Source organism: Motacilla alba, chromosome 27, assembly GCF_015832195.1.
Source record: "Motacilla alba alba isolate MOTALB_02 chromosome 27, Motacilla_alba_V1.0_pri, whole genome shotgun sequence".
Classification (NCBI taxonomy): domain Eukaryota; kingdom Metazoa; phylum Chordata; class Aves; order Passeriformes; family Motacillidae; genus Motacilla; species Motacilla alba.
In genome coordinates, this window is record NC_052042.1 from 811,681 (window position 1) to 833,516 (window position 21,836).

The 21,836-nt window shown below is 49.1% G+C and overlaps 1 protein-coding gene and 1 long non-coding RNA gene across 3 annotated transcripts in view; one reads left to right on the forward strand and one right to left on the reverse strand.

The window, feature by feature from the left end:
* LOC119712060 (acid-sensing ion channel 2) overlaps positions 1 to 21,836 on the forward strand; it is a 472,537-nt gene that overhangs the window by 319,419 nt on the left and 131,282 nt on the right. The gene's annotated exons all lie outside the window — the stretch shown is intronic.
* On the reverse strand, positions 8,664 to 16,457 carry LOC119712061. Its single transcript, XR_005259789.1, has 3 exons — positions 16,220 to 16,457; positions 10,830 to 11,360; positions 8,664 to 8,952 (listed from the first exon to the last, which is right to left on the reverse strand). It is a non-coding gene; the product is annotated as an uncharacterized LOC119712061 (long non-coding RNA).

Here is a 21,836-nt window from a genome sequence, read left to right on the forward strand (position 1 = left end):
CTGAGAAATGTCAAAGCAATGAAGGCATTTCAGGAGTGGCTGTTCCAAGGAAGTGACAGCAAAGGCTTAGTCCAGAAACAAGGACTCCGTGCTGAGCTGGAGCTGGGGTGACAAGGAAAGGGGAAATTAAAAAATAATAACTGATAATAACGAGTCAGCTGCTTTTTCCAGTGGCTGGGAATCCTTTGGACATGTTGGTCTCACAGGGCAGGAGCCAAACCTGAGCCTGTGTTCAATGCCAGCCAGGGATCCCTCAAAGGCATCCAGTGCCACCCTGCCATGGCAGGGACGCCTCCCACTGTGCCAGGGAGCTCCAAACCCCATCCAGGGACACTGCCAGGGATGGGGCACTGCCCGGGATGGGGCACCAGAGTCCCAGGAAAAACAGAGTTTGAGTGCATGCTTTGGGCAGTTCCTGAGCTGTTCCTCACGAAGCTGGGGACAAGGGGATGATCCATTTTTATATATAATTGTTTTATTCCTTGAATTAAAAATGAAAACAATCATAAAAAGTGTGGTCATGTCCCATCTGCAGCTGATTTCCTGGGACTTTGTGTCCCTGAGCCACTGCTGTCCCTCAGTCCCCCCACGCTGTTTCCACCCCTCAGGCACAAATCCCCTCACCCTAAGGCAAACAATTACCTTGGATAAGGTGACCTTGGAAGGGACTTCTTTTCTGTATAAAGAGTTTCTCCCCAGCCTCCAGTCCCAAACCAGTCCTGACATGGGGCTGGGATGGAGAGAGATCCGTACATCCCTTTATCCAAGATGTTGGGATCAGTGCAAAGCTGGGCTTAGGTCCTTCCCAAGGGAATTGCTTTTCCCTTTTGGACCCAGCTCTGTCCCACTGCACCCTCTGGGTGTTGGGATCAGCTCTCAGCGTTCAGTGCTTTGCTTCCTGCACAGGGAGAGGAGGTGGGGATTAAACTTTGTCTGGGGACAACAAATCAGGCAGGAGAGCAGGGCTGGGTTTGGAGAGCAGGGCTGGGATTTGGGGTTTGGAGAGCAGGGCTGGGATTTGGGGTTTGGAGAGCAGGGATGGGGTGGGAGAGCTCAGCCACCAGAGGCCACTTCACTTCTCCACATTTTGCATCTCAGGGCTGAAATATTCAGGAGGATTTTGACTCCTGAATTTCCCTCTGGGCTCAGGCAGGGCAGCAGCTTAGGCAAGGATGTGCTTTCCAGTGGCTCAGTGCTCCCAGGAGAGGCTGGAAAGAGCCAGGGCTGTGCAGCACTCCCAGCTCCCCTGAGTGAAAGGCTGGGAGAGCTGGGGGTGCTCACCTGGACAGGAGAGGCTCCAGGGAGAGCTCAGAGCCCCTTCCAGGGCCTGAAGGGGCTCCAGGAGAGCTGGAGAGGGACTGGGGACAAGGCATGGAGGGACAGGACCCAGGGAATGGCTCCCACTGCCAGAGGGCAGGGATGGATGGGATATTGGGAATTGGGAATTGTTCCCTGGCAGGGTGGGCAGGCCCTGGCACAGGGTGCCCAGAGCAGCTGGGGCTGCCCCTGGATCCCTGGCAGTGCCCAAGGCCAGGCTGGACACTGGGGCTGGAGCAACCTGGGACAGTGGAAGGTGTCCCTGTCCATGGCAGAGGTGGCCCTGGGTGGGGTTTCAGGTCCCTTCCCACCCAAACCACTCCAGGATTCCATGACAGGATCTCTGCTGTTCTTTCCACGCTGCTCTGCTCAGCCCCTGCCACGGAAGCTTTTCCAAGCGATTAAAAAGCCAAGGTCAGTCCCTTCCAGGCTGTGCTGACATCGGGCTCCACAGGTTCCCAGTCCTTGGGGATCCCTTTTCCTCCCTCACCATCGGGCCGTGGCTGAATCCAGATGTTCAATCTCCAAATTCCTCAGCTCATTAACTGGCATCCGATCTGACCTGGGAATTTCTGCTGCAACCTCATTTCTCTGCTCCAAGGTCAGGGACAGGCATTTGCAAACCAACAAGGTTCTTCTTGCAGTGCTTGAGTGTGATGACATTATTATTATTATTATTATTATTATTATTATTATTATTATTATTATTATTATTATTATTATTATTATTATTATTATTATTATTACTTTAGTTCATATTAAATAATATTAACCATATTAAATATTAAGCAATATCAATAATATAATATTAAATTATTATTGTTTTATTTTTATTACTCTTCACCATTCCTGCAGTGCTGGGAGTCCCCTCCCAGGCTGTGGAGCAGACTATGGAGCACCCCATGCAGGAACACAAAGGACAGGGGGCAGGAGGGATTATTTTAGCAGAACTCTTGGGATGGGAATTGTGCTGCTTGGTGGGTTTGCCTTTGCCCATGAACATCCAGGGATTGGGACTGAGATTTTTCTCTGGAGACTGAATTTAGGGAAGCAGGGCATGGGAACAGATGAGGATCTGCTGAATAAATTGTAAGCACAGGGCAAAAAGTGAAGTTTGTAGAGTTCTGCTCCGTGGGGAAAGTCTGGACGTGGCTCTGGTAAGCCTGGCTGAGCCAGGCCTGGCCTGATGTTGGGAAGTCAGGGACAGGGTCAAGGATGAAGGACATTCCTGGGTATCTCATCCCCATAAAGGACATCCCTGGGTATCCCATCCCCATAAAGGACACCCCTGGATATCTCATCCCCATAAAGGATATCCCATCCCCATGAAGGACATCCCCAGGGTTTATCACAGTAGGCATTAGAACAACACCAAATCCTGGCTGGGAGGGCTCTCAGGGGTCTTGGCTTTGCCAGGGAAAGGCTCTTCCAGGTTGTTCCTTCCTGGGGGGTGCTCACCCCAGTCCATCCTGCACAACTCCAGGGATGCTGGTTTTGCCCCATTCCCAGGCAATTCATTCCAGGATTTCACCAGCCCCAGGACAGAAGGGTTTTCCCCAATGCCCAACCAAACCTTCCCTTGTTAGGAATGAATCCAGCTGCTCCTGGTTAATCCAAAAGCTCGTTTGTCAGGATGGGCTGCAAAAGGCAGTTCCCAGGTGCAGGAGCTGTGTGCTGCAGCTTTTCCTGCAGCTCTGAGTACGCAGGGATTGAATCCCGAGGCACTCCTGGAGGAGCTGTGATGAGCAACGGGGTAACTCCTTCCTTTTGCTGCTCTCGCCGGGGGAATAACTCAGAGCAGGGCGAGGAAAAGGTTTGGCAGCTCCAGGAGGATCCAGGTGCACGTGGAGGTGAATTGGAGACAGCCACACTAAGCAGCAGATTTTGGGGCTCAGAAATGAGGAAATGTCCTTTTTTTCTACCAAGGAGAATCACAGAAATTGCCCTCAAGCAGCTCCTGCCCTCAGGCGTGAAAAGAGAGGGATTGTTTTCCCTCCTGCACCTTTCCTGGGACTCTGAACAGCTGAGATCCCAAATCTGTGACTGAGTTATTCTCTCTTCGTGTTTTTCATTTGCTTGCCAAGCTTTGGGATACAAAGGGAAATCCAGGAATACAAAACGCTCCAAAATCCCACAAAACACCCAGCAAATGCATAAACACAAATGAGCTCTCCCTTCCAGCAGGACTGTGGTCTCCATTAGCTCCTCGATGCCAGGGCAAATCCCATTATTCTCACTGCCAGCAAGCAGCACAGCCATTCCCTGCTCCATTGTATCTTCTGTGTTTTCTCCCAGCTTCACTAATTCAGTTTGGTCCTTGTGAAAAAAGGGAATCAAAGGTTTTCCTGGAGTAAATCAGGATAAAGAAGTGATTTACAAAAAGTGTTCCCTTCTGAAATCCTGAGCTTGGTTTTGTGGGACCCAGAGAGCAATTCCTGCAAACAGATGTGACATTCCAGCCATGGGGATGACCTGGAATTCAGATATCCCATCAATTCCACAGGAACTGTAAAGCATCTCAGAGCAGCCTGAGTTACAGCCCAGCTGCCTCCTCCAGTGCACTCCACATCCAGCTCATTGCTGTTATTTTTTCCACATAAATACATCCAGAAGAGGAATTAATTTGTCCTGGGGACTGCTGACAGCTCTGGCTCAGGAGGAGGAGAGCAGGGAAAGGAGTTGGGGGGGGGGGGGGGGCTCTTTGGAACAGGCAGCAAAGCAAAGGAGGCCTGAGGCAGCTGGGATCCTTTGGGATGGGGTTCAGGCATGGGATGGCCTCTGTGGGGACCCACCTCCAGCCCCTGGTCACTCAAGGGATGAGGTGGCAGCTCCTGTGACCACCCAGCCCCAAAGCTGTGGCACTCCTGCTGGTTTTGGGGTGTAGGATTTCCCCCCTTCAGTGCTCCAAACCCCAAACTCCCCCGGGCTGCCAGGCAGGTCCAGCCTGGCTGTGGCTGAGCAGGACGTGACCCCTGGGCAGGTCCAGCCTGAGCAGGAGGTGACACCTGGGCAGGTACAGCCTGGCCATGGCTGAGCAGGACGTGATCCCTGGGCAGTTACAGCCCAGCCCAGCCCAGCCCAGCCCCCACGGCTCCCAGAGGGTTTGGGAGTGGGGGATGCCATGCCATGCCCATCCCATCCCTGCTTATCCCTGCCCCACCCTGCCCTGCCCTGCCCCACCCCGTCAGGGGTGGCAGAGCCCCCCGGCAGCAGCCAGGGCTCCGCACCCACCCCAATCCAGCAGCAGCCAGGGCTCCGCACCCACCCCAATCCAGCAGCAGCAGCAGCAGCAGGGTCGGTGCTGTCCCCATTGTCCCCTGCAGGCCCGGCCCCCACTGTCACTGGAATCCTGGAGCCAGCCGGGCAGGGACTGGGGGAGCTGGGATGGGCTCCTGGAGCCTCTCTGCAAAGCGGGAATGGACACCCCGAGGTGCCCAGGCTGCCCTTTCCCACAGAAATCCACGGGATTCCATGTGAACATCTCCCACGGCTCCCCCAAAGTTCTGCTCCAAGTCTTGCCCACACCTCCCCCAGCGCCGATGGGAAAGGGCAGAGGCACACGAGGAAAGGCCAAACACAATTCCTGTCCTTTGGGAGCCTCAGCGTTTTGGAATTCATTTTCCTTTCACATCAGAATGAACAGAGAAATTCAGAAATCCTTCCCCAAGCGGAAATTTCATTTTGGAAATGTCAGAACCCTCGCCTGGAAATGCTTCATTCTCCGACACTGAAGCAGGAGGATTTGAAAAAGCAAATGTAATCTATAAATATGAAAATACTCCTAAAACATGGATCCCATTCCATATTATTAAAATTCCTATTACACCTCACTGTGTTCCATTAAAACAACAGCAAAAACCCTGAGTTAAATCCAACAAAAGCTGGAATTTAGGTGCCCCATTTTGAGCACAGATTATTTCCACTTCCAAGGGTGGCTCTTCCCTCATTAGAGCTTCCCATTTTGGATAAAGAAGGTGTTTTTTTTTTTTTTTCCAAAATCCAGTACAAGTTGTAGCAATAGCTCCAATTTCTCTCAGTGCTCCCAACCTCAGGAATGTTCACCCAGGGTGGGAGGGTTGGGGATGTGGGTAGGGGGTGAAGGAAAGGAGGAAGAGCAGAGAGGTTTCAGCTTCTCCTAAATCCAGTAATTCCCTTTCGGAGTCCCGGTTTGGAGAGCCTCCATGGACCCCCCACCCTTCTGGATGAGACCTTCCCCAAACCTGGGAGCCCAAGGGCTGTTGTTTAAAGGGGACACTTTTAAATTAACCACAATAAAGGGACACATTAAAGGGACACACTCTGCCTGGAAAGGGCCCAGGCTGAGGGTTCTGAGCTGCTGAGGGAGGAATTTGCTCCGTTTGGAAAGGCCAGGCTGGACACTGGGGCTTGGAGCACTCTGGGGCAGGGGGAGGTGCCCCTGCCGTGGCCCTGGGTGAGCTTTAGGGCCCTTCCAACCCAAACCAGTCTGTGATTTCATGAAAGGCTTTCCTGGGGCTGAGAAATGTTCCAGCTGGGTGGGATAATCCAGCAGGATGCCCCTGCAGGAGCTCAGCAGAGCCCAGGCCTGGGAAGGATCAGCCAGGGATCCAACACCCACTGCCAGTCCATGCAGGGAGTCTGTGAGGGACACTGAGCCCGATATCCCCGATTCAGCTGCCAGATCCCACAGGATCCCTGTTCCTCTGCTCCTTCCCACAGGATCCCTGTTCCTCTGCTCCTTCCCACAGGATCCCTGTTCCTCTGCTCCTTCCCACAGGATCCCTGTTCCTCTGCTCCTTCCCATAGGATCCTAGCTCATTCCCCCAGGATTCCAGCTCCCCTGCTCCTTCCCACAGGATCCCTGTTCCTCTGCTCCTTCCCACAGGATCCCTGTTCCTCTGCTCCTTCCCATAGGATCCCAGCTCCCCTGCTCCTTCTCACAGGATCCCAGCTCATTCCCCCAGGATTCCAGCTCCCCTGCTCCTTCCCACAGGATCCCTGTTCCTCTGCTCCTTCCCATAGGATCCCAGCTCCCCTGCTCCTTCTCACAGGATCCCAGCTCCCCTGCTCCTTCTCACAGGATCCCAGCTCCCCTGCTCCTTCCCAGGCTTTGGGGGGTCTGCCTGAGGGAAGGGAAATCCCAAAATGCTGTTTCAGATCCTCGCTCAGCCTCACTGCTGCTCCAGCCCAGAGAGGCATTTACATTTTTTCCAAAGCACTGTTTGGGCTGTGTTTATGTGGAGGACACAGAAACAATTGAAATGTAACAGCCTGAGTGTTCCTGAGCTCATTTCTGCTCGCTGGGGCCAGTGTCTGTGTGTTCAGGCCACGAAATCACCGCGGGCTCCCCTCCCTCCTCACACCCGTTCGTTTATGGCAGCCCGAGGCTCTGGGTGGGAGATTAACTTTTACAGGGACGCCTCGAGCCAATTCCGTGTTACTGCTGTGTGTGCTGCAGGATTCCAGTTCCACACGGAAAAAACTGCATCCCAGGGAAAGCTGACAGTGCTGGGCAATGTCCCAGAGCAGCTCCAGGGAATGTCCCAGAGCAGCTCCAGGGAATGGCACACACCAGCCCCAGCCCCAGGGAATGTTCCAGAGCAGCTCCAGGGAATGTCACACACCAGCCCCAACCCCAGGGAATGTCACACACCAGCCCCAACCCCAGGGAATGTCCCTGAGCAGCTCCAGGGAATGGCACACACCAGCCCCAGCCCCAGGGAATGGCACACACCAGCCCCAACCCCAGGGAATGTCCCTGAGCAGCTCCAGGGAATGTCCCAGAGCAGCTCCAGGGAATGGCACACACCAGCCCCAGCCCCAGGGAATGGCACACACCAGCCCCAGGGAATGTCCCAGAGCAGCTCCAGTCCCAGGGAATGTCCCAGAGCAGCTCCAGGGAATGTCCCAGAGCAGCTCCAGGGAATGTCACACACCAGCCCCAGCCCCAGGGAATGTCCCAGAGCAGCCCCAGCCCCAGGGAATGTCCCAGAGCAGCTCCAGGGAATGTCACACACCAGCCCCAACCCCAGGGAATGTCACACACCAGCCTCAGCTCCAGGGAATGTCCCAGAGCAGCTCCAGGGAATGGCACACACCAGCCCCAACCCCAGGGAATGTTCCAGAGCAGCTCCAGGGAATGTTCCAGAGCAGCCCCAACCACAGGGAATGTCCCAGAGCAGCCCCAACCACAGGGAATGTCCCAGAGCAGCTCCAGGGAATGTCCCAGAGCAGCCCCAGCTCCAGGGAATGTCCCACACCAGCCCCAGCCCCAGGGAATGTCCCAGAGCAGCCCCAGCTCCCTGAGGACCAAAGGTGTCCAGCAGCACCTTGGCTTGGAGCAGGAATTTGGGAAAGGGGGAAACAGGGAAGTGCTCAGAACCCCTTTAATCCACGTTTAATAATTTCAGTGCCAGGGATTCCCCCATGGCACCTCCTGACTGGGATGTGTGGTGTAATCAATCAGGCACGGGCTGGAAATGAAGGCTGTGGCCACCAGGGATTTTTCAGGGAATTTTCCTTTCGTTGCTTTTTGTCAGCACCAAACAATTCCAGCTTGCGACCCCAATAAGAGGCAGAGCTGAAGTCCTGCTTGGCTCAAAATTTCTTTCAACAAAAATGTTGCCACAGTCCAGGTATTTAAGATTTTAAAATAAGATGCTCTGGGCACTGAATCAAGGTCTCATTGGTCAAAAAATGGAGTTTATTCAGATTAAGAAATAGAAATGTGTGGTATTTACATGCCTTCTGAACAGAGAGAAGCAGAGAAAAGAATGATCAAAACAATTCTTATCTCATTTGCTGCTCCTGGTGTTTGCATGTGTGGAATGTGTTGAGAAGGTTGTTTACCTGAAGGAATTTGGTAATGAGATTCTGGTAGAGATTGTTTCTGTTAAATAACCTATCAGGTCTAAACCGTGTAGACTGTCAGTCACGAGTTAGTAGTTTGTTAGTGGAATATTCTGTAATATTGTTAGAGTATAATATATTACAATAAAATAATTAATTAACCTTCTGATATTGTTGCCCGAACAAAGACACAAAACCCGTAAGTTTTGTGCGGTGCTTTATTGAGGGCCCGGGAGTCCGGGGACCCCTGTCCCAAATCAGAGCTCCAACGCTACTGATACATTGATCTCCTTATATACTACAGTTTGTTACAAATTTCTCCAAGTAACAGACCCCCCTCCCCAACAATTCCCCTTCTTAACAACTGGCTTCTTGTGAAACTCACAATATACTCCTTAAGCTACAAACAAGACTATAAATCAAGTACCTATCATGATTTCCAGTACATTGTATACAGATCAACATTCTTGCTTCCCTCCCTGATTAAACATTCGTTACGGTTGCTTGAATACTATGGTTACACACTCCAAAGGTTATACCACACTTCAAACGGCTACTAATTCCTACATACTATACTTTACAAAATTTCTACATTTAAATAATTTCCAACATTTCCCCCCTTTTGAGCATCCTTCAGTCCTGCTGCAAGGATGCTCAATCATTCAGTAATGTGGGAAGCTGCACGGGTTTCTTCATGGGTTTCTTCCTCCTGTCTTCCTCGAGTCATTGCTTTCATCAACCGAAGGGATTGTTTCTTTTCCTTCTTGATGACTCCTATAAGACATCTATACACACTCCAAATGATGGCTATAGATATTAACAACATTAGTGCATATTATATTAGGGATGTAATCTAACTAGAGAGATGGAGTCCTAAAGAATCAAACACTGCTCCTATCCAGTTATGTTGTGCTTCCTTTTCAATTTCCTTTGTCTTCTCTTCTATTCTGTCTAACTGAAAAATATTCTTTTCAACCTCTACAGTTACATTTGGTATATGAATACAGCAATGATCTATTCTCTGGCTGAGGTAACCACAAACTCCATGATCCTTCAACAGCAACATATCTAAGGCCATTCGATTCTGGAGAGTCACCCTTGACGTAGCTTGAAGTTGTAAATTTAGATCTTTGAACCCTTTCTTTGTAGCTGCTGCCAATCTCTCTGTCTGCCCTAACAGGTTGTTTAACATTTCTCTGTTTCGATAAGTAGCTACTGGGGTGAACAAAGATTCTAATACCCATCCAAATTTCACTCCTGCATCAGGTTCATGCCATTGTTCCTCCGGATCTGCTTCCCTTTTTGTTCTTTCTTTATGTTTTAATTTGCTCTGCTTCCAATACGGACATAGGGTGGGGATTCCGAGGGTAATTTGAGTGGTGGGCCCATCTAATGGTAAATGGGTAGTCCACTGTCCGTGTCCCATGACCTAAACCAGATTTCCTGGGCTGTGCACAGTTGTATATCTACAATCTATGGGTTGATGCCTTGTTTACTGTATGATTATATCCCCTACACTCACATCTCCACTTCAAGGCCATTTTAATTGGTACTAGTCCTATCTGATCCTCTGGAGTGTTGCACGTGAAAACTTGTGTGCAATTCTATTCCTCTTTCTGTGCCTTAAATGCTCTAGAGGATGTGGATGTAACAAAAGTTCTATAATAAAATTGGTTTCGCTTCCCTAACTATTAAATGCACTATTGAACTTCCCCCAAATAATTATAATGCTCTAAAACACTAGGACCCCACAATGTTTTCCACTCCTGCCAGGTATCATAGTTCTGTGTGATGTTCTGACACTTCATCTCATTTCGATGGATTATGTTTCTGATTCGTAGCCTGTTACATGGCTCATCGATTGGAAATGTAATTAAACACCTTTTTGTATTTTGAATCCACTCATAATAATTGTGTTTCAATTTACAATCTGCCTCGGTCATAGTTCTAATTGTTTTGCATACATCTTTCCATTCTACTACTGACTTTGGCACTGTCTGACAAGTCTAAGATACATTTTTAAAAGATTCCGGCATCTCGGTTATTGGTATTATTCCCCAAGGTATAGGTTCCCCTGCAGCTTGTGGTAACGGCAAACAAGCAGTTATTTTGGTGACATTCTGCATTATTCCAAAGTCCCTGATCAACCCTACTACTAAATTTTCCTGCCCTTCGTTCCGTTTTAGGGGACCAATTTCCCTTCGATCTCTCCTTATATGCCTTTTCAAAAATGCCTGTCCTCTTGCCTCCTGATATACACCATGAGACTTTGCCTGAACCATCCTCAATCTATATGCCCCAGCCATATTATCTTCTACTATACATAAGTAGATCCCTTCTGTTTTGCCTATTTGTGGGTCAGTGATATTCAGCCAACCTTTTCCCTGGTTTTTGTACTCCCACCAACTTATCCCCGTTTCTATCTGATCTCAGGTTAAATTTTTATTCTGCTTCCACCATTTGACACGTAAATTCCTTGGGTATCCAGATTCTATTGAAAAGGAGCAATTTATCCTAAGTGGTGGGCCCTCCCATAGATCTACGACTGCTAATGTTGGCCACACTACTATGTTTTCTGAGTAGGTCTCTTCCCATGATAACACTTGTAATTGGATTCTCTTATAATCAACACTACTCCGAATCCTAACTAAACAGATGTACTCTCCAGAATCATTTGTGGCTACCTTAGTTAGTCTCAGCATTGTAGTTCCTTGTTGAGCATCTTGATCCCAATCCAGACTCACTTCTCCCTGGCTCTTCTCAGCTCCTCGCTGCCATTCTACCTGGATCTCCTCGACTCCAGCTCCCTGGTCATCATACAATGCACAAATTAGTTGAATATCCATTCCCATTACCCTTGTAACCCGTTTGTTTTCTGTTTCCACCCTGATAAACCCATGTACAGGAATTATTTTCATTAAAACTAACAACAGAATGATTAAGAAGGCAGCTTTGCGCGGAAAATCATTCGAGTGGGGGTTATCATCTGAGTCTCCCACTGCTGCGGAGCCTTCTTCACTCGGGTGTAATGGATCCAAGCGTCCGTCCCCGCTACCTTCACTGCTGTGTAGGTCGTCATCATTACCTGGTAAGGTCTACCCCATGATTCCCGTAGTGGATCTGTCATCCAATTTTTGACGTACACTTGATCCCCAGGATGTATGTCGTGAACAGGATTCTCCAGCGTGAGTGGCCTATTCCACTACAAGGTATTCCTTAAAGAATTCAAAGTCTTATTGAGTGATACCACATATTCTGCAATTGCCTTATCCCCATTCACATACATTTCCCCTTTTAATACAGTGGCGTGATATGGTCTGCCATACAATATTTCGTATGGACTTACACCTATCTTCTCTCGGGGCTTTATACGAATCTTGAGCAATGCCAGGGGCAAGGCCTGAGGCCAATATAGCTTAGCTTCCTGGCAAATTTTCCTGATCTGACCTTTCAGTGTTTGATTCATCCTTTTCACCTGACTACTGGACTGGGGCCTCCAGGGCGTATGTAAATTCCAAGTGATGCCTAGTATTCTGGCTATTTCCTGCACTATCCCTGCAATAAAATGTGGGCCCCTGTCTGATGATAACCCCAGAGGTACCCCAAACCTCGGTATTATTTCCTTTAGCAGTGTCTTTACTACTTCCTTTGCCTGATTTATTCGACATGGAAAGGCTTCTGGCCAACTTGAAAATGTACATACATACACAAGTAAATATTTATGTCCCTGGGCCTTTGGTAATTCAGAGAAATCAACCTGCTAATAATCCCCAGGCTGTGGTCCAACCTGTAATTTCCCATTTGTATTTGTCTCCTAACTATTAAATTGTTTTTCAAACACACAGGACACATTGTGTTAACCCTTTTTGCCATTGTTAACATCTGATTAGAGATGACTTCATTCTTTAAAAATTTAACCAATGCCTCTGCTCCCCAATGGCATTTGTTATGCTCTGATTCTAAAATAAATTTCATTATTCGGGCTGGCACCACAACTTGTCCCAGGGAAGTAACATACCATCCAGTCTGATTCTTTTGTGCCCCTAATAAATTTACTAGCTTCACATCCTCCGTCGAATACACTGGTTCTTGATTCAAGTATGGGGTCGCGGGGTTAGTCCTTACCGGTATGAGAGCCATCTGAGTCCATACCTTTCGTGCAACTTGTCTTGCGACGGCATCAGCAAACCGGTTTCCCTGGTAGATTTTTCCCTCAGCGGTTTGGTGTCCCCTCACGTGCATAATTGCAACAACCTTAGGACTGTGTATAGCATCTAACAGCTGTAGTACTGCCTCTTGGTGCTTAACACTGGCTCCCTGTGAATTCAACAGTCCCCTCTCTTTCTACAATGCCCCGTGCACGTGGACCACACCAAATGCATATTTGGAATCTGTCCATATATTAACTTTCTTGTCTTTACTCAAATACAGGGCCCTAGTAAGTCCAATTATCTCTGCCTTCTGAGCAGACGTTCCGGGCATCAGTGCCTTGGCTTCTATTACCTGGTCCAGGGTTACCACAGCATAGCCTGCATATCGAGTCCCATTTTCTACGAAGCTGGATCTGTCCGTGTAGAGTTCCCAATCTGGTTCCTCTAATGGTTCATCTTTCAGGTCAGGTCGGCTGGCATACACCTGTTCAATCACTTCAACACAATCGTGTGCCAACTCTCCCTCCTCTCGGTCTCCGCGCAAGAATTCTGCTGGATTGACATGGTTAGTGGTTTTCATTTCAACATCATCTTGTTCCCTCAATATTGCTTGATACTGCAACATACGGCTGGATGACAGCCAATGTCCCCCCTTTTGTTCCAGGACGGCCATGACCATATGGGGAACAAATACTTCCATTTTTGTTCCTAAGGTCAACTTCCGGGCCTCCTGGATAAGGGCAATTGTTGCAGCTACCGCTCGCAAGCAAGAGGGCCACCCAGAGCTTACCGAGTCCAGCTGTTTAGAAAAGTATCCCACTGGCCTTTTCTATGTTCCGACCTTCTGGGTAAGAACCCCCAAGGCCAATTTCTGTCTCTCGTTGACGTACAGCTGGAATCCTTTGGTTAAGTCCGGAAGTCCCAGAGCTGGGGCCTCCTTCAATGCCTGTTTCAGCTCCTGGAAAGCCCTTTTCCGCTGAGATGTCCATTCCAGCTGGTGCTCCTTCAAGGCCTCATACAGTGGTTTAGCAAGGAGACCAAAATTCATTATCCACAAACGACACCACCCAACCATTCCCAAAAAGGATCTCAGTTCCTGATGATTACGGGGTAATGGAATAGCACATATTGTTTCCACTCGATTCACCCCCAATCGTCTATGACCTTGGGTAATCTCGCAACCCAAATAGATTACGTTGTTTTTAACCAACTGTGTTTTTTTCCTTTGAAACCCGATATCCAGCTTAACCCAGCATGTTTAACAAATCAGTAGTTAGCTTGACACATATTTCTCTTTCCTCAGTACCCAAAAAGATGTCATCCACATACTGTAAAATCACATAGGCAAAGGGAGATATCGTTACCTGAGTATTCTTCTAGTCCTCCAATTCCTTGGCCAATTGATTTCCAAATATCGTGGGGCTGTTTTTAAATCCTTGCGGGAGCCTTGTCCATGTCAGTTGTCTCTTTCTCCCAGAATCTGGGTTCTCCCATTCAAAAGCAAAATATTTCCTACTTTCTACTGCCAGTGGGATGCAGAAAAAGGCATCTTTGAGGTCAATCACAGAAAACCATTTAAATTTCTCTGATACAGATGTCAACAAGGTATAAGGATTAGCAACAACTGGATGTATGTCCTTCACTATTTCATTGATAGCCCTTAGGTCTTGGACCAACCGATATTTCCCACTGGGTTTCTTTACTGGAAAAATAGGGGTGTTATATTCTGACTCACATTCCTGCAAGATTCCTTGGTCCAGAAATTGCTTGACCAAAGGTGCCACTCCTTTCCTAGCCTCCAGTTTCAAAGGATATTGTTTCACTCTTACCGGTTTAGCTCCTTCCTTTAACTCTATTTTCACCGGTTGGGCTGCCTTTGATTTCCCCGGGATTCCCATTTCTCATACCCATGGTACTACTGCCTGTTCAATTTCTTCAGGAATAGCTGAAGCATCTATTTCTTTAATCACAAATATACCTGCTATCTGTTTATCCGGTATCTCCAATTTTACTCATCCTTTCTCAAATATTATTTTTGCATTTAGTCGAGACAAAAGATCCCTTCTAAATAAGGGCATTGGACAATTTGGCATATACAAAAATTGATGGTCCAGTTCTTTTCCCCCAAATCGAAGGTTTAAAGGTTGCAAAAATGGTCTCTCCTCTATTTTGCCCGTTGCACCCACTACCTGGACTGTTGTATCACTTAAAGGTCCTATTCGTTTATTGAGTACAGAATAAGTAGCTCCAGTATCTACTATAAATTCCTGACTTTCCCCCTCTACTTCTAGAACTACTTTCAAGTCCCGGTCTAGTTAGTTTTGATTTTAATAATGTCCCAGGACCATTGCTTGGGCGACATCTGCTGATCTCCCTGCAAATCCTCCAGGCGAAGCAATTCCCATACCTGCGTTTCCCATAGCTGGCCCCATTCCCATTCCGGTTCTTACCGGACATTCATTTTTCCAGTGTCCTAATTGTCAGCAAAACGCACATTGATTGGGGTCTAGTCTTCCCATGCCTGGGGCAAACCCAAATCCTCCCCTTCCTCTCATCATTCCCCTAGGTCCCCTACTCATTCCCATTCCACCTCGTCCGCGACCCCGATTAACCCTCTCGCCTGCCCCTGTTAAATTAGGGTCCCATCTAGGGTCCTCACTTGGAACTACCTCATCAATCGTTTTATTCACCCCCCGTAATCGGATGTCATCCCTTGCTTTTTCTTTAGTAGCCCGAATAACCATTTCCTTTTCAGTAGAGTCTAATATTGTGTCTAGTAACACCTGTAAATCATTCCAATCTGGGTTCTGTGGTTTTATTACCATTTTAACTACCCTTGCCACCCTTTCAGGATCCTCCCGGTAACTCCCCGCAGATTGTTTCCAGATCACCAAATCTCCTGGGGAAAAGGGTACTTTTATAAGGATTCTTTCTCCTTGGGGTCCCACAGCCTCTCTCAACGGCGCAATTAGCTGTGGCTTCTTTTGCCCTTTTCTCCCCTTGCGTGTTCGTTCTGCTAATGGGGTCCTTTTAACATCCTCCTTCTTATTACCATCGGTCTCACTCTCACTAGATCCTATATATTCAGCAGGCGGCGCAGAAGGGTTAATAGAACCAGGATTCTCAGAAACTCTTAGCGGAGCTACACAGTAAGACAAATCTTCCTCCACGGTAGACCCCAACCCACACCCTTTTCTCTGCTTACAACCAACACACTCTTTTTCCTCATTTACTTCTAACACCAAAATATTGCATTCTCGCTGCCACTCCTCCTTTCGACTTAAAACAAAGAACAAGTCTAAATATGGCATTTCCTCCCATTTCTCATTTCTCCTCAAAAACCGCATCAAAGATTCCATAATTCCCACTTCTATTGTACCGTTCACCGGCCACCCAGCTTCTCCAATTTCATACTCCGGCCACCAGTGATTACAATAATCAATCATCTTTCCTTTGTCCAACTCTTGGTCATATCCTTCACTTTTCCATCATTTAATATACAACCTAATGGCATGTTTTTTACTATTTTTACATTTTACAGTTACTATTTTTTTTTTTTTACATTTTTACATTTACATTTACTATTTTTTTTTTACTATTTTTACATTTACTATTTTTTTTTACTATTTTTACATTTTACATTTACTATTTGCTTAAACTAATGCCTTAAACGTCTTAAACGACATCATACTACACAATTATACTACCAGTACCTCTACACCATACAATTATAATATTCCAATATACCAATACCTCCACACCTTTTTTTCTTTTACCCCTGAAGGGTAAAACCTTTTTACCCCTGAAGGGTAAAATCCGGTCCTGCGTATTTTCTACGTCTTACGGCCGGGCCTAGGCTTATTCCACCAAATCCACCAAATCCAATATCCCCTTATTCAATATAAAGCACCTTTTGGGCTTACCTTATGCAGTTGTCCGACAGGCGCGGGGGTAGGGCACGAACCGATGTCTCCCCGAGAAGTGCTCGGCGCCGGCTTTGGAGCAAATCGGGACGTGAACCGCCCCAGCCACCCTCGGAGTCCTGCCGCGGTCGCCAGAAAAACTGTTGCCCGAACAAAGACACAAAACCCGTAAGTTTTGTGCGGTGCTTTATTGAGGGCCCGGGAGTCCGGGGACCCCTGTCCCAAATCAGAGCTCCAACGCTACTGATACATTGATCTCCTTATATACTACAGTTTGTTACAAATTTCTCCAAGTAACAGACCCCCCTCCCCAACAATTCCCCTTCTTAACAACTGGCTTCTTGTGAAACTCACAATATACTCCTTAAGCTACAAACAAGACTATAAATCAAGTACCTATCATGATTTCCAGTACATTGTATACAGATCAACATTCTTGCTTCCCTCCCTGATTAAACATTCGTTACGGTTGCTTGAATACTATGGTTACACACTCCAAAGGTTATACCACACTTCAAACGGCTACTAATTCCTACATACTATACTTTACAAAATTTCTACATTTAAATAATTTCCAACAATATCACGGAGTTCTGCACATCACTCTTCCCCGACGTTGGGCATCGTAGAACCCACAGAAATGAAGAGGCTGAGACCAAAGCCAAGTGCAGCCTTTGGATGGATCCCTGCCTGGATCCTCCCAGGAGCAGGAATTGTGCTGGCTTTGTGGAATTGCAGCAGTTTTGCCCCAGCTCCCTGTGCAGAGCTGTCCCTGGGAGAGAGCTCGGCTCCTCCTGAGCTCAGTCCCAGCCCTGCCCTTCCCCAGGCCCTGCAGGGAGCATCAGGAGAGGCGCAGATGTTGGGGAGGATGAAAGTTTGACAAGAAAGTCTCACCGATTTGTGTGCTTAGCAGAAAGATTTTTGAACGTAGAATCTGCAGGAAGAATAGATATGGAGGCAAGTTTTGATACAGAAGAAAAGAATTGCTGAGCCAGTCTCACTGGCTAACCAAGGAGGCAGAGGGTGTGTGAGTTAGAAGGGGTTTTATGGCTCAGAGCAAAGGATAAACCCACCTCAAACAGGAAGATGTTTTTACCAAGCAGAAAGATCGCACAGGCAAACAAGCCTGCCGATGGTGCAAGTGGAAAAAAGGTCTCAGAATTTTCCACTGCAAGAAAACTGAAAAACATCTTCTGGCTCAAACTGTAACGCACCAACTTCTAGTGGCTGGAGAACAGCAACATGAATATGGTAGTTATAGTAGTTGTGACAGGCTAGAGGTAAAAGTTAATGCATAGATTGGTTCGTCTGTATGAAGATGCTCAGCAAAGAAAAGTACATAATGCATTGTAGCCAAAGCTAAAGGGTCTCCAGGCTTGTCTGCAGCTGGAGCTGACAGCCGTAGGCACAGGCTCTGCCACCCACAACCCTGGCCTGCTGTAACATCTTGGATACAATAAACTGCATTTTGTATACAATAAACTGCATTTTCTATACAATAAACTGCACTTTGAAGAGATGCCTGGAGTCCTGCACCTCTCGATCAGGCTCTTATTCTCAGGAATCTGAGGAGCAGGGCCACTTAAACACAGATCCTTGTGGCCCCCTGTGGCCTGAAGAGGTTTTGGGGACATGGCACCCTCCTCACAGCCAGGGATCACTCCCTGATCCCTTTTCTCTGTCCCCCTCGTTCCTGCAGCTCATCCCTCCTGCCCACAGCTCCTCACCAGGAGCTCCTCCAGCAGCCCTGGGAGCACAGGAGCACGGGGGGAATCTGTTTATCCCAGTGAGACACTGCTGGGCTGCATCCACAGGAGTTCAGTAGCACTGGGATGTTTGGGAGGAGGAGGAGGAGCCTTGCCTTCCTCCAGAAGGGGCTGGTTCTGGCTCTGGTGACTCTACAAGGTACAGGTGACCTGAGGGAAATGTCCTGCCAAGTTCAACTCGAGCTTGGGAATGACCAGAGAGCATCAGGGAATGATTCAGGACTGGTGGGAGGGGGGAGCCTTAGGGGGAGCTGGAGAAGGCAGAGAAGGCCCAGCTTTCCTTTCCAGGTGCTGCAAAATCCCTGCAGCTGCAAATGCAGCCAAAACCAGGCCAGTTAATGAATGTCTCCCAAAATCTTTCACTGGGAAGGCATCAGGAGGAGCTGCTGGAGCAGCAATCCCTTCTCTGCCCCCAGCCTGGCACAGGAGGATGGCACTGCCACTCCTAGGGGGTTCCAAGAGCAGGAGGAGCTGCCTGGGGATTTGTCCATCCCTCGCAGAGCTGGCCATTAGTGACCTCCTGTCCCCACTCCTTTCCTCCTCCTGGCTGCCCTCAGGATCTGCAGCATCCAGAACCAAGCAGGACCTGGAGCAGACACTGAATCCACCTCCTTTCCTGTGTCCCCGAGCCCTCGGGCACTGATCTCTGCTCTGGTGACCAGGGACAGCACCTGAGGCAATCCTTTTCCATACCCAAAACTGCGTCAGGGAGTTTCTCTCTGATGATTTCAGTAGCCCTTTTCTCCTGAGTTGTTCCTCCAGCTCTCCCAGGGGTTGTGTCCAACATTTCACAACCACAAGGAAATTCCCTATAACGAGGTGACATCCTTGTCCTTGTGAGCAGGGAGGGGACAAGGGAATGGCTGGAGCTGTGCCAGGGGGTTTGGGATGGATCTCAGGGAAAGGTTCTTCCCCCAGAGGGTGCTGGCACTGCCCAGGCTCCCCAGGGAATGGTCCCGGCCCCGAGGCTGCCAGAGCTCCAGGAGGGTTTGGACAGCGCTGCCAGGGATGCCCAGGGTGGGATTGTTGGGGGGTCTGGGCAGGGCCAGAGGTGGGACTGGGTGATCCTTGGGGTCCCTTCCAGCTCAGGATGCTCCCTGATTCCCTGGCAGCCACTCCCAGCCTTTCCCATCCCCATCCCCAGGGAAGTTGAAGTGGTTTCTTGGGAGCAGCTGCAAAGCTGGGGGAGTTTCTGCTCAGGGATAAATTTTAAAAAGGCTGCTGGTTTCAGTCCAATTTGGATGAAAATCAACAAGCAAAAGGGGGGAGAAAAAAAAGAAAAAAAATGAGGAATTTCTTACAAATTTGCTTTTTGGCCACCTCCAGCTCCTCAGGGATGAGATGATTTTGGGGATGTTGCTGTTCAATTTCTGCTGGAGTTCAATTCTTGAAGGCAAGAGAAATGTGCATGGAGAGGATCTGAAACCTGTGCTCTCCTGTGTGTGGTTTGTCCCCTCAGGACCCTGCCTGGATGGGTTCTCAGTAATCCCTGAGGCTGCTGAGTTTTCCTGGGCACAGCCAAGGTCTGTCCCTGCCCCTGTCCCTTCCCTGCCCCCATCCCTGTCCTTGTCCCTTCCCTGGGGCCCAAGGACAAGGTGGAGCTGTGGGGGGACTCTGGCAGCATCCAGAGCCTGGATGGGAAGAGCCTTGAGGCCATGGAGAGGCCAGCTCAGTGCTGTTTGTCCCCAGGGAAGCATTTGGCTGTCCCCAAGGGCTCTCAGGACAGGGAGGTCACCCCCAGGACACAGCTGGCTGCTTTGGGAGCTCCAAGCCATGGGCTGAGCTGTCTCCCAGGAGCTGGGAGGGACAGGGAGCATGGAGCTGGGCACCAGGAGGGGGCTGATCCCTGTGTGCTCATCTGGACACACAGAGGGGACCTGATGGATGACAGAGCAGTAAAATAATTTCAAGCTCTGTTGAGAACAGGGAGGGAAAGGAAAGAGGAGATCGATTCCTGCCAAAGGAATACAATCCAGCAGCAGGAACATCTCATTTCCTGGCTGCTCAGGGGGCTCAGGAGGCACCTGAGGTTGATCCAGAGGCTCCCTGTGTGAGCTGAGTGGCCGGGGGCAGCTGGGGAAAACGGGAATTTCTATAGAAAACAAGGATGTAGAGTGGGGATGAGCTGAGAGTGGGATCAGGCCATGGTCTGGGAGAGATTCAGGGGGAGCCACGGGAGTGAGACCCCAGGGCTATGGAGAGCCTGGGGCTGTGGGAGGCTTTCCTGGGAGATGGGAAGGTTCAGGGAGCAGGTTCTGCACTTGGAGCTGCCTGTGGCTCAGGTTTCCATCTTGAAAAGACGTTTTTCCCTCAGTATCTGAATGAAAATGAACACCAGAAAGGAAAATAAATATTTGGTTTAGAGAGTCTTGAACTCCCCAAGAAATTCATCAACATCAATAAAGGCATTGTGGAGCAGGTGGAAATTGTATTTACACTCCATTTTCCAGCAGAAGAAAAGATTCTGAACATTCCCTGGGAGGTTTTGGTCCTTGGAGGGGGGGGATGCTGCAAGCAAGGATTCACCTGGGTGCTTTGCACAGTGCTGTGCAGGTGACAGCCACACCGAGGTCACTGCCCAGATCCCCAGTGTCTCACTCCCTGCCCAGGCACAGGAGTGACAAATGGAGAGGACACAGGGCCTGAGGGAGGTCATGCCTGGGCCACGCTCTGCAAATCTGCTTCGCCACAGCTTTTGAGCTCAACTCCGCAATCTCTCTTTATCTCTTTAGGTTCAAAATTCATTCCATTCTCCCCATCTCTGAAACAAAACCTGCCAGACAAAAGTGAGCCGCTCAGGTTCGCGTTATTTCCCCACGCATTCGGCACGGAAAGGACATTTATAATGGAGGAAGCAGGGGAGAATTGTCTGCCACTGCTCAAAAATATCTCCTCCATTTCAAACACGGCTTTATTGTTTCTTTTCTTGTTTCTTTCTTTTTTTCCCCCCTAATGCAAGTGAATCCTGCAGGCAGCAGCCTGGTCCTGCCCAGGGCAGCTCCATCCTGAGCTGTGAGTCAGAGAGCATGGGGCAAAAATAGCCTTGATGATGTAATTAATGAGTATTTTCAGAGCAGGGACAAAGGGCTGCAGATGAAGTCACTGGGCCTGATGGCACTTCCTGGCTGCTGCTTTGCCTAATGCAGCCTTTGGGTTTAATTCAGTGTTTTGTGCTGGTGGAGGTTCAGAGTCTCTGCTGTTCCTGCCTTCCCAAAGTGGGGCTGCTCAGCTGCAGGGAGACAGCTCTGAGCAGGGACTTCTGAACAGCCTGAAACACTGAGAAGGCTTTGCAACAGCATAGGAATCATCCTGGAAGGGAAAGGAAGGATTGGAGCAGAGCTGAGGGAGCTGGGGGGGCTCAGCCTGGAGCAAAGGAGGCTCAGGGGGCCCTTGTGGCTCTGCACAGCTCCTGCCAGGAGGGGACAGCCGGGGGGGTCGGGCTCTGCTCCAGGGAACAGGGACAGGAGGAGAGGGAACGGCCTCAGGCTGGGCCAGGGGAGGCTTGATTGGATATTGGGAAAATTCCTGCATGGAAAGGGGGGTACAGCTGACCAGGGCAGCCGTGGAGTCCCCCTCCCCAGAGGGGTTTAAAGCCCTGTGCTGTGGCACTTGGGGACATGATCAGTGGTGGCCTTGGCAGTGCTGGGGGATGTTGACTCCATGATCCTGAAGGTCTTTTCCCACCGTGGCTTCCCACTCCATGGCTTTATCAATGCCATTTTTGGGGCTCTGGTGGCTCAGACAAAGTTCAGGTCCCAGAAGCCAACCCTGCCTGTTACCAATGAGCTCCCAATTAGCAGCACTTACCTGAAAATACCCCATAAGAGCCCCTTTACCCGCTGGACCCTTGA